Source organism: Chrysochloris asiatica, unplaced genomic scaffold (assembly GCF_000296735.1).
Source record: "Chrysochloris asiatica unplaced genomic scaffold, ChrAsi1.0 scaffold00105, whole genome shotgun sequence".
Taxonomy (NCBI): domain Eukaryota; kingdom Metazoa; phylum Chordata; class Mammalia; order Afrosoricida; family Chrysochloridae; genus Chrysochloris; species Chrysochloris asiatica.
In genome coordinates, this window is record NW_006408623.1 from 10,672,975 (window position 1) to 10,684,670 (window position 11,696).

Below are 11,696 nucleotides of genomic sequence, written 5' to 3' on the forward strand. Positions count from 1 at the left end.
TCAGTTCTGACTCATAGCAGTCCTGTAGAGGGCTTCCAAGGCTGTACATTTGTACAAGAGCTGAAGGCCTCATCTTTCTCCCATGGAATGGCTGGTAGTTTTGAACTGCTGAAGCTTGAGGTTAGCAACCCGACTTATAACCACTATGCTACCCGAGTTCCAGTCACACACAGTGAGAACCTCATAAAATAAAAAGAGTGTTGGCCAGGTCCACGTGTGTCTACTGAGGAAGCAATGGCATAAAGTTGGAAAGCCTGTCCCCCAACTCCCTTGTAGTCCATTTACTCTGTTTAATCCCTCATTGGACCCATTGTTTTCTGAGCATTGTTGAGATTTATGGCTTTTTAAGATATATCTTCTACTGGCTAGCTTGGTTTTCTTTTGTCTTGCCTCTGTCTGTCCCTCCCTCATGCCCCTCTGCTCCTCCACTGCTCTTCCTTGAGTAGCTCCCTCAAATGCCATTTGATTTTCATCTTCCCAGAGTTGCACCAATAGCTTCTAATGTTCGAGATGCACACAGCTGGGAGTCTAACTTCAGTTTGACATATTTCACTTTAATAGAGACAAAGTTCAAGGAATGTACAGACAGTTAGATGCTGCTTTAAAAAAATTAATTTCGTCTGTTTGACAACAGCCATCATCACCCTTAGTGGTATCAAAACAGGAAAAACTGTTGCATTTTGAGCATTAACTGATTCTGAACAACGACAATCACACAAGGTTGGTCCTGGGTGCCTCAGCTCAGGGGACCTGTTTTGTCTCCACACAGTCCCAGGTGACCACACATCCCTTGCTAAGTTAGCTCACTTACAGGGTGGGCTGCTTTCTCTTGCCACAGGTCCAGAGTGGCCCCTGTGTTCCCACAGAATTACCCCTGTGGTTGGGCATGTGGGCACTCAGTGGGAGGGAGGGCCCAGGTGGGTGCGACATAGGAGAGACTAGGGCCGGCTGCCACACACCAGGTGTGCCCTATGCCACAAGGAGGGCCAGGTCAAGCTTACATTAACTGTACACAACTGGCTTCTCAGTCAGATACCAGACACAGTGGTGTCTGCTGATGTCACAACTTACCAGCCACTGGTAAGTGTGTGGTACCTTCACCCACTTCTCAGAGTCAGGAGTCAGGAACTGTGAGGGGCATTGGCTACATGTGGAAAAGAGACATTGCCTGCTGGGCACCCTCTTGGTGAGACAGACACACGATGGCAGCTCAGTGAGTCCTTTAACCTCATAACAGATACTGGAGCATCTGCTAGAATTCTGGCTGGCCTGGAACATGGTGGCCAAGGTGCACTGATCTGGGGAAGCAACAGAACACAGTGTAGGGAGGTGTCTTATTAGGTCTGGAACTGCTCTGGGTGGGTCCAGGGAGACTAGAGGCAAGAGGGCAGAAATTAGAAGTATCAGCGGGCAGTTTCCGGAATTGTCAGAAGAATTTACAATGGAGACCTGTTTTCTCAACTCAAATGGAATGAGGGGTGGACAGCAGGTCTCGATTTTTCAGGTCTTCGGAAATGAGAGCTCTTCAACAAAATGAGACACAGCTCCACAAGCATCCAGGACTTTCCTTTCCACAAATTTCAAACTTAGAGTACTTTGGGTGAGCTGTGTACATATTGGGAATGGATTCTACTTGACCTAGCTTGGTGATGAAGCACTGCCTCGGATCTGGGCCTACTCTCTTGCGGTGAACTATCCGATAGAGGTTGTCCACTTCATGGGTCTACCTGGGTCAGGGCAACAGACCCCAGCAGGCCAGACTCAGGAAGGTGGCCTGAAGTCACCACAGAGCATGTGGCCTGTATGGTGAGGGCAAGGGTTCCAGAAAGGGACATCTGCCGCTTATGACCCAATGTTCACCAAAATGGCTTCAGCCCGCCTTCCACCTTTCCCTGTCCTGAGCCTCTTGGCCACTTTTTACTCAAGAGCTGACTTTTTAATCACTGTCCCAGGTGCAGGCCTCACTGCAAGACTGGAGTGTCCTCATGGGATAGACCAGGGGGCTCCTTTCAGAAGAAGACCCCACTGGAGTCCTAACCTCAACTGAGTGGGGACCCTCACTCCACACCTCTGTTCATGCCAGACGTCCATGGTGACCTGTTCGTATCCCCCCTAGTCCTGACAGCAAAGCAGAATTCTAAAGGAGCCTCCAGAGTCACCTGGGGCCTCGTGTGGGTTTGAAAACATGCAAAGATGGTGGAAGCTGTGTTCATTCTACTTTGGGGGATCACTAAATGTAGGTGCAGACCAAATGCAGTTTGGCAGGCAGGAAGGAGAGAGCTGTGACCCTTGGCAGTCACTGCTTTGATGATTGTCAGTGGCCAGACACATGCACACACTCATCAGGAAACACCCACACATAAGGCAACATTCTCTCCACTTGAAGTAATCTTCTCATTAAGTTTTTCTGGACTCTTTACTTCCTCTGTCCTTTATTGTTGTTTGCTGTTAGGTGATGTTGAGACAGTTCCAACTCATAGTGACCCCATGCACAACAGGATGAAACATTGACGGGTCCCGCACCATCCACATAATTGTTGTTACGCTTAAACCTGTTGTTGCAGCCACAGTGTCAGTCCATCTCATTGGGGTCTTCCTCTTTTTCACGGATTCTCCACTTCACCAAGCAAAATGTACTTCTCCAGGGACTGGTCCCTCCTGATACTATGTCTGAAGTATGAGAGATGAAGTCTCTCCTGTGGGAGTCCAGCTCTCGCAGGGTTGTGGGACACGAGAGGAGATGCGGAGTCGGCAAAAATGAAAGCAATCGAGGAGCCTCTGCTTAGTTGGCTGATGGAGCTCTCTCTCTTTTCTTCTCTCTCCTTCATTATGCCCCAGCTCAGCAAGTCTTTATTTTTATACTTAAAATTACACAGTACATAATGATTTGATACTTTGCTTTTTCCATGAATTATTACACAGTTTCAATCACAACATTCTTTTTACTCTGTGATTATATAACCTTAACAAAAGTATTTCTGTGATGTCCAAACTGACCTTTCCATATCCTGTTCATTTTTCAACCACTGAACACTTTCCTTTTGACATCATCTCCTCTCCTATGTAAGTGATAAATTGCTTCTTCTTATTCCCACTAAAAGATCAAGTTAAACCTTACACAAATAATTTCCATTTATCAGACCCTTGATTACATCCTCTTAGTAATATAAGTTTCTATTAATCATCAATACCTACACTACTTCATTGCTTCTACTAGGTGATTATCAATCTTCTATCCTACATACTACACTATTATTTTCATAGTAAAAGTATTACTAACATCTGCTTAATTTTGTTTTCTAAAAAAGTCTTCATTAAATTGCTTAACTACAGTGTTCTTGTCTTTTCTTTCTTTTGAGGCTGTGAGGCATAAGACCCAACCTGGCTAATTGCTGCAAGAAATGTAGATTATTAAGTTTAGACCATCTTTCACTTATGTCACTATTCTCTGCCTATTCACGTAGGTGCCTGTATGTAATAGTGGGGGTTTGTGAATTCTGGCTGGTAATTGATTGTGGTGAGGTCTACAGGGGTCGGTCAGCTTCACTTTAGTTTGTTATCTGCTTTTGTGATCTCATAAATGCAGTTACTTTGTACTTAGGCTTTCTGTGAATGGGAGTGGCACATACAATTCCCTTTGAATTCAATCCACTGAAGCTGAAAACAATTGTTGCCAGACCAGTTTTTCCCTAAGGTTAATAGAGCTCATAGTAAAAGGCTGTAAATATGGCAATATTATATATTTTTACAAGTGAGTTCAAAGTTATCTTAGGGAGAAGATAGAAAGCAACTTCTGAGAACTATCTGCCTTGCATGATATCTCTCCTTCTGTTCGGACTGTGTCAAACAGCAGAAGCCAAGCCACTTCCCGCACTCTCCATCTTGGCTTCTAAGGAGCATACTTCTTCAAACATAGATTTGTTTGTTCTTCTGGAAGTCCACAGTACTTTAAATATTCTTCTCCAACACCAATGCATCAATTCTTCTACAGTCTTCACTTTATTTTATTTTATTCACTTTCCAACTTTTACATGCTTTGAGACAATTGAAAATGCCTTGGCTTGGGTCAGGTGCACCTTAGTCCTCAAAATGGTGTCTTTGCTCTTGAACACTTTAAATAGGTCTTGTGCAGTAGAATTGCCTAATGCAATACGTGCTTTGATTTCTTGACTGCTGTTTCTAAGAGTGTTGATTGTGGACTCAGGCAAGATGAAGCCTTTGACAATTTCAGTCTTTTCTCTATTTATTATGATGTTATTTATTGGTACAGTTGTGAAGATTTTTGTTTTCTTTACATTGAGGTGCAATCATACTTTGATCTTCATCAGTAAATATTTAAAATCTTCTCCTCTTTCAGCTAGCAAGGTTGTATCATCTGCATATTGCAGGTTGTTAATGAGTCTTCCTCCAATCCTGATACCATGTTCTTCTTCATATAATCCAGCTTTTAAAATTGTTTTCTGATTATACAAATTGAATAAGTATGGTGGAAAAATACAGCCTTGGTTCACGCCTTTCCTGATTATAAACAATTCGGCATCCCCTTATTCTGTTTGAACAACTGCCTCTCTTGGTCTATGTATAGGTTCCTCATTAGTACGATCAAGTGTTCTGGAACATTCTTCGCAGTGCTATCCATAGCTTGTCATGATCCACACAGTCAAAAACTTTTGCATAGTAAATAAAGCACAGGTAGGTATATTTCTGGTATTCTCTGCTTTCAATCACAATCCATCTGATGTCAGCAATGCTATCCCTAGTTTCACGTCCTCTTCTGAATATGTCTTGAGTTTCTGGCAGTTCCCTTTTGATGTACTATTGAAGCAGTTTTTCAATTATCTTCAATAAAATTTTACTTTTATGTAATATTAGTAAAATGTACATACCAGAAATATGTCTACCTGTGCTTTATTGACTATGCAAAAGCTTTTGACTGTGTAAATCATGACAAGATATGGGTAGCATTGTGAAGAATGAATATTCCAGAACACTTGATCGTGCTCATGAGGAACCTATACACAGACCAAGAGGCACTTGTTCAAACAGAATAAGGGGATGCTGAATTTTTTATAATCAGGAAAGTTGTGTGCCAGGGTTGTTTTACAAAATAAAATTTTGTTGAAGATAATTTAAAAACTGCTGCAATAATACATTGACAGGGAACTGCCTGAAGAGGACGTGAAACTGGGGGTAGCATTGCTGACATCAGATAGATTGTGACTAAAGGATGCAGTCCTGGGGTGGCACTGTAGGATAAGTACTGGACCGCAAGGTCGATTTGAACCACAAGTCAGCAGTTCAAACTTACTACGCACTTCTTGGAAACCCTATACAGTGTTGCTATGAGTCAGAACTGATTCGACAGCACTTAACAGCAACCTTAAGGATATTGTTCAATGATATCCATATTCTGTTGGATCACCTCTCTTTGGAATGGATACAAATATGGATTTCTTCCATTTGGTTGGCCATAGATGATGAGTGTGTTTCTCCATTGCTGCATCAGTTTGTTGAAAGATTTCAGTTTGTATTCTGTCAATTCCTGGAGCCTTGTTTTTTACCAATTGCATCAGTGTAGTTCTTACTTTAGTACAGTCAATTCTTCATCATACAAGGAGCTCTGGGAGCAGAGAGCTTACAAGTTGGGCTGCTAATCTCATGGGCAGAAATCTGAAACTATCGGCAGTTCTGTGAAAGAAAGATGAGGCTTTCTGCTTCTGTAAAGATGTACAGCCCTGGAAACCCTGTGTAGCGTAGTTATGAGTCAGAACTGACTCCACGGCACACCATCGCCATCGCCACCACCTCCTGAAAAGGTGCATATCTACTATTTCTTTTTGATACAGTGATTTTGTGTATTCCTTCCATCTTCTTTGGATGCTTTCTGCATCATTCAATATTTTGCTCATAGAATCCTTCAGTATTTCAAGTTGAGGTTTGAATTTTACCTTCAGTTCTTTCAGCTTGAGAAATGTTGAGTATGTTTTTCCATTTGGTTGTCTAACATCAGCTCTTTGCACATTTCATTATAATACTTGTCTTTGACTTCTCAAGTTGCCTTTTCAAATTTTCCCTTCAGCTCTTTTACTTCCTCATATTTTTGCTTTAGCATCTCTACGCTGGATATCAAGTTTCAGAGTCTCTCCTGACATCCATTTTGGTCTTTTCTTTCTTACCTGTCTTTTTCATGGCCTTTTGATTTCTAGCTGTATGAGGTTCTTGATGTCATCCCACAGCTCTTCTGGTCTTCAGTCATTAGTGTCTAATACATCAAATCTGTTCTGGAGATGGTCTCTAAATTCAGGTAAGATATGTTCAAGGTAATATGTTCAAGGTTCTCATAGGCTTGTTTAAATGTCTACAACTTCAGCCTGAATTTACCTATGAGCAATTGGTGTTCTGTTTCACAGTCTGCTCTGGCCTTGTCTTGGCTGATGATATAGAGCTTTTCGATGGTCTCTTCTCACAAATGTAGTAAATTTAATTTCTGTGTATTCCCTCTAGTGTATAATCACCTTTCATGTGTTTTAAAAATGGTATTTGCAATGAGTAAGTCATTGATCTTTCAAATTTCTGTTATAATATCTCCAGCATCATTTCTACTACTAAGGCCATATTTTCCAACTACTAATCCTTCCTCTTTGTTTCCAATCTTTACATTCCAATCACCAGTAACTATCGATACATCTTGATTGTTTGTTTAGTCAATTTCAGACTGAAGAAGTAGGTTGAATTCTTCAATTTCATCATCACTGACTTCAGTGGTTGTATAAATTTGAATAATAGCGGTATTAACTGATCTCCCCCTTGTTGTTGTTGTTAGGTGCCATTGAGTTGGTACTGACTCATAGCGACCCTATGTACAACAGAACGAAACACTGCGGTCCTAGGCCGACTGCACAATTGTTGCCACTCTTGAGCCCATTGATGCTGCCACTTGGCCAATCCATCTCACTGGGGGTCTTCCTCTTTTTCTCTGACCCTCCACCTTACCAAATATGATATCCTTTTCCAGCGACTGGTCCCTCCTGAAAATATGTCCGAAGTATGAGAGATGAAGTTTGGCCATCCTGGCTTCCAAGGAGCACTTTGGCTGCACTTCTTCCAACACAGATCTGTTTGTTCTTTTGGCAGCCCATGGCACTTTTCAATATTCTCCTCCAACACCATAACTCAAAAGCATCAATTCTTCAATGGTCTTCCTTATTCACTGTCCAGTTTTCGCATGCATACGAGGTGATTGAAAATATCATGGCTTGGGTCAGGTGCACCTTAGTCCTCAAGTTGACATCTTTGTTCTTTAACACTTTAAAGATCTCTTGTGCAGCAGATTTGCCTAATGCAATACATCGTTTGATTTATTGACTGCTGCTTTCCTTGAGTGTTGATAGTTGATTCAAGAAGAATGAAGTCCTTGACAACTTCAATCTTTTCTCCATTGATAAGAATGTTGTTTATTGGTCCAGTGGTGAGGATTTTAATTTTTTTTTACATTGAGATATAATATCCCTTGTAGGTGTATAGATATTATCCCATAACAGACAGTGGTGTATTTCAAGATAGATCTTGAAATATTCTTTTTGTTGATGAATGTTAAGCCATTCCTCTAGAGTTTTTCATTCCTGGCATAGTAAACCACATGACTGTCAGATTTGAAACGGCCAATACCAGTCCATTTCAGCTTACTAATGCCTAGGATATCAATTTTTATGCATTCCATTTCATTTTTGACTACTTCCAATTTTCCTAGATTCATGCTTATTACATTCCATGTTCTAATTATTAATATCCAGATGTTTGCAGCTCTTTCTCCTAATTTTGAGTTGTGCCCCATCAGCAAATGAAGGTTCTGAAAGCTTTGCTCCATTTGCATCATTATGGTCAGCTCTACTTTGAGAAGGCAGCTATTTCCTCAGTCATATTTTGAGTGCCTTCCAACCTGAGGGGCTCATCTTCTGGCGTTGTATTCAACTGTATTCTGGTGCTCCTCATAATATTTTCATTTTCCATCTAACGATGTTCCTTTGCTGCTCATAAGGGTTTCAGCGGGGTAGTCTGCCTCTCCTTCTTCCTCATTTGGTATAGTTTGGAAGCTCCACTGAAACCTGTCTGGCATGGGTGACCCTGCTGGTATTTAAAATACCATGGACTCAGCTTCCAGCATTACAGCCAGAGGCCAGCCACCACGGTAGGACAGACTGACAGATGAGTGGCGGCTAGTCTATTCTTTAGCTAGCAAATTGCTCCCCCATCCCTTGCATAACCTCATAACCATCAAAGAATGTTTCTTTCAGCATGAAAACCATTTCTTGAGTTTTCACAGTAGTGAACTCATACAGTATTTGCCATTTTGTGATAGTATTCCATGTGTGTATGCACTAAAGTTTGTTTATCCATTTTTCCACTGATGGCCATTTAGGTTGTCTCCATCTGTTTTGCTCTTGTGAATAATGTTGCGATGAATATGGGTATGGATGTATCTATTTGTGCCACTGCTATTATTTCTTGGGGATATCTACTAAGTAGAGGGATTGTTGGTTTATGTATTATTGCTATTTCTAGCTCTTTGAGGAAATGCCATAATGTTTCCCACAGTCATTGCACCATTTTACAGTTCCATCTGTGGTGTAGGAGGGTCCCAATCTCTCCACACCCTCACTAGCATTTGTTGTTTTCTAATCTTTTGAACTTTCCTTTAGTAATGGGATGAGATGATATCTCACTGCTTGTTTGATTTGCATCTCTCTAATGACTAGTGATTGCAAATATTTCTCGTTTGTTGCCTGCAAGAATGTCTTCTATTCAGAAATGTCTGTTTATGTCCTACGCCCACTATTAAATTGGATTATTTGTCTTGAAGTGGTGTTGTAGTTTTCTATAAACTTTACAGATTAGTCCCTTTTCTGACATATTGTTATGAAGTATCATAATGATATATTATGATATCTTAAATGATATACCATTGCATTTTTCCCCACTCTATTTTTGCTCTTTTGGTGAAATCTTTGGTAACATTATTGTCTAATTTTTAGGAGGTCCAAGTCATCTATTTTGTCTTCCATTGTTTGTGTGTTTTTTTAGTTTTGTTCGATGGTGTATTTATGTCAAGTATTTGAACTCTTAACTTTGTCCCTTTTTTTCCATGGATGATGTTTATAGTTTTAGGTCTTCTCAACTTCTCAACTTTTCTGTAAATCTAAAAGCCCACTAAATGCACTGCTGTTGACTAGATTCCAGTTCATATTACCCCTCATGGCAGAGATGCTCCATAGGGTTTAGGAAGGTATAAGTCTTAATGGCAGCAGATTACATCATTTTATCCCGGAAGTGCCTGATATATTGGAACTGCTGACCTTTGGTTAACAGCCCACTGCTTAACCCATGGTGCCACAGAAGTTCAAAGTCCAAAGTGACTCTAAAAACTGAAATCACTTGAATCCATCTTCTGGGCTGGTTGTTCACAGGCTCTTGTCTGAGTCATCATGGCAAGAATTACCCACTCTGGTATCTGTAAGTTTAATTGTCAGCCTATGGGGCATGCAGGTTCCCCGACCTCCACCCATGGGGCCAGAGGCAGGCCTGGGAGCCCAGTCCCTAGCCACCTTTGGTACCCTGACCCATTGATCTGTGTCAGCCTGGGACTGTGCCCCATGGGGCCACCTGCCTCCAGTTGGCGTAATTGCTCTCCAGGGCTGCTCCTGGTGGCTTCCCTGATGAGGTGTCTGCTGGAGGGGATGGCTTCTAGTTAAAGGTCCAGATGAAAATAACAGAGCCACAGAGCAGAAAGACATAGGTGTTTAGACACAGGTCACATCTCACCTTTCCCACCTGAGTAAGATGTATGTGTCTTCCATGTAAATGTGGCATCATGTTCAGACAAAAATGATTGGGATGCACCCCTTGTATTAGTAGTTCAGTAGTAGTGAGTAGTAGCTGCCTGTCTGCCCATTCCTGGCCTTTTGGATTTCTATCCTAATTTTGCTTTTGATGTGCCTAAAAAGACAGTTTTTTTTTTTTTTTTTGCTCTGACATATTTTATTGGGGGGAAAATTCTCTTAAAAATGCTTTGCTCATGTCTTTTGTCTTTTCAGTTTGAAACTAAAGTGCCGGGACCTGCCACACATCTGCTCTTTGTCCTAATCTACGTACTTGATCTATTGTTGACTAATCTTTGCAATCAATCTCGTTGTGCTGATGAATATGTACAATTGGTAAGAAGGGAACCATTCAGGGAGCCGAATCTCCACTTAGAAAGTGGGCGGGAGATCACTGACTCAACAGGGAAGGACCTGACATCAAGTCATCCGTGAATCTCGTGCAGGAGGACAGAGGGCTGGAGTGGTCAAGCCTCCGGTGGACCTGCAGGTGGGTCTACAGGCAGGAGGAGCTCAGCTTTAGGAGGTCGAGGCAGGAGAAGCATGTGTGGGCATCGCTGCTGCATGTAGAGGATCTTAGTGGATGCTTGGGGGATCGATTGCATGGCTTGTTGTTACTGAGTGAGACCTGGAAGGGACCCTCAGAAGCAGAACCCTCAGGTGAACCCCATCTTGCTCCTCATGGCTTCTTGTTCTGCTGACCTGAGAGGGCTGTGCTGTCTCTGCTCTTGTGCAGGAACAAAGAAGGGCTTCTGGGATTAATCAACCAGCAGTCCAAATGGTCAGAAATGCCAGAACTTTCCCATTCTTGAGCTCTCCCAACAGGGCACTGAACACATACTCCTGCGTGTGCAGTATCCTGTCTGCATTACACTGTGGAGGAGACAAGTGCTCAAAAGGTGCAATGTAGTGGGTACCATGCTTTGGGATGTCTTCAGATCATCAAAAAAGCATCCAGGGAGAGACTGTGAACTCTTGTAACCCCACTGGGGTTTGCCGTGCTCCCAGAAAAGGGACACTTGATACAGGTGAATCTGGCTGCTCCCTGAGTGGGGGCCCTCCCAAAGAGCTGAATCAGAGGTCTGGGGTACCTGCATTGGTGGGAAAAGCATGGACAGGTGCTGAGGTTTGGCATGTGCCCATTCCTGCTGCCCCTAGCCCTGAACAACTGGTGCTTCTTGAAGGAATGGGTTTCATGCCAGCCCAGGAGAAAAAGGGTGGAGTTGAAACGGGTTGGGCTCCTGCCGTGGTATCAATTGCTCCATACAAGCTGGGGTGGTCCCCTCAGCCCTTTCCTACATAGACGTCTACAGTGGGTGAGGCTGGCAGACTTATGACAGAGACGTCTGTGCAGGTGTCTACAGCGGACTTGGACCATCCCTCCTTGCCCTGCATCTGTGTCTGCCTAGGTGAGTAGAGTCCTAGGTGCCCAGGCTTTTCCTCATGACATGCTGTTGTTGGTAAGTGCTATTGAGTTGCTTCCAACTTATAGCGACCCTCTATAGGGCTCCGAGGGGCAGCTGGTGAGCTTGAACTGCCACCCTTGAGGTTCAAACTGATGTGGCAGTCCAGCGCATTAACCTATGGGATTTAGAGACCTGAGTAAAAGTTTATACTGTGCTTACTGTGTAACTGACAGTGTGATTCTGGGGACACGTTGGCCACAAACAGGGGACAGCTGTTGGGGAGGGCTGTCATCAGGGCTAGGTGGAGCTACATGGGAGAATCCAGCATGAGATCCAATTTCTTGACTGCCTGCCCCAGGATGAAGGGACACATTGGTGCCTTAGTTGTGTGCAACTGTGGGATGGGAGCAGGACC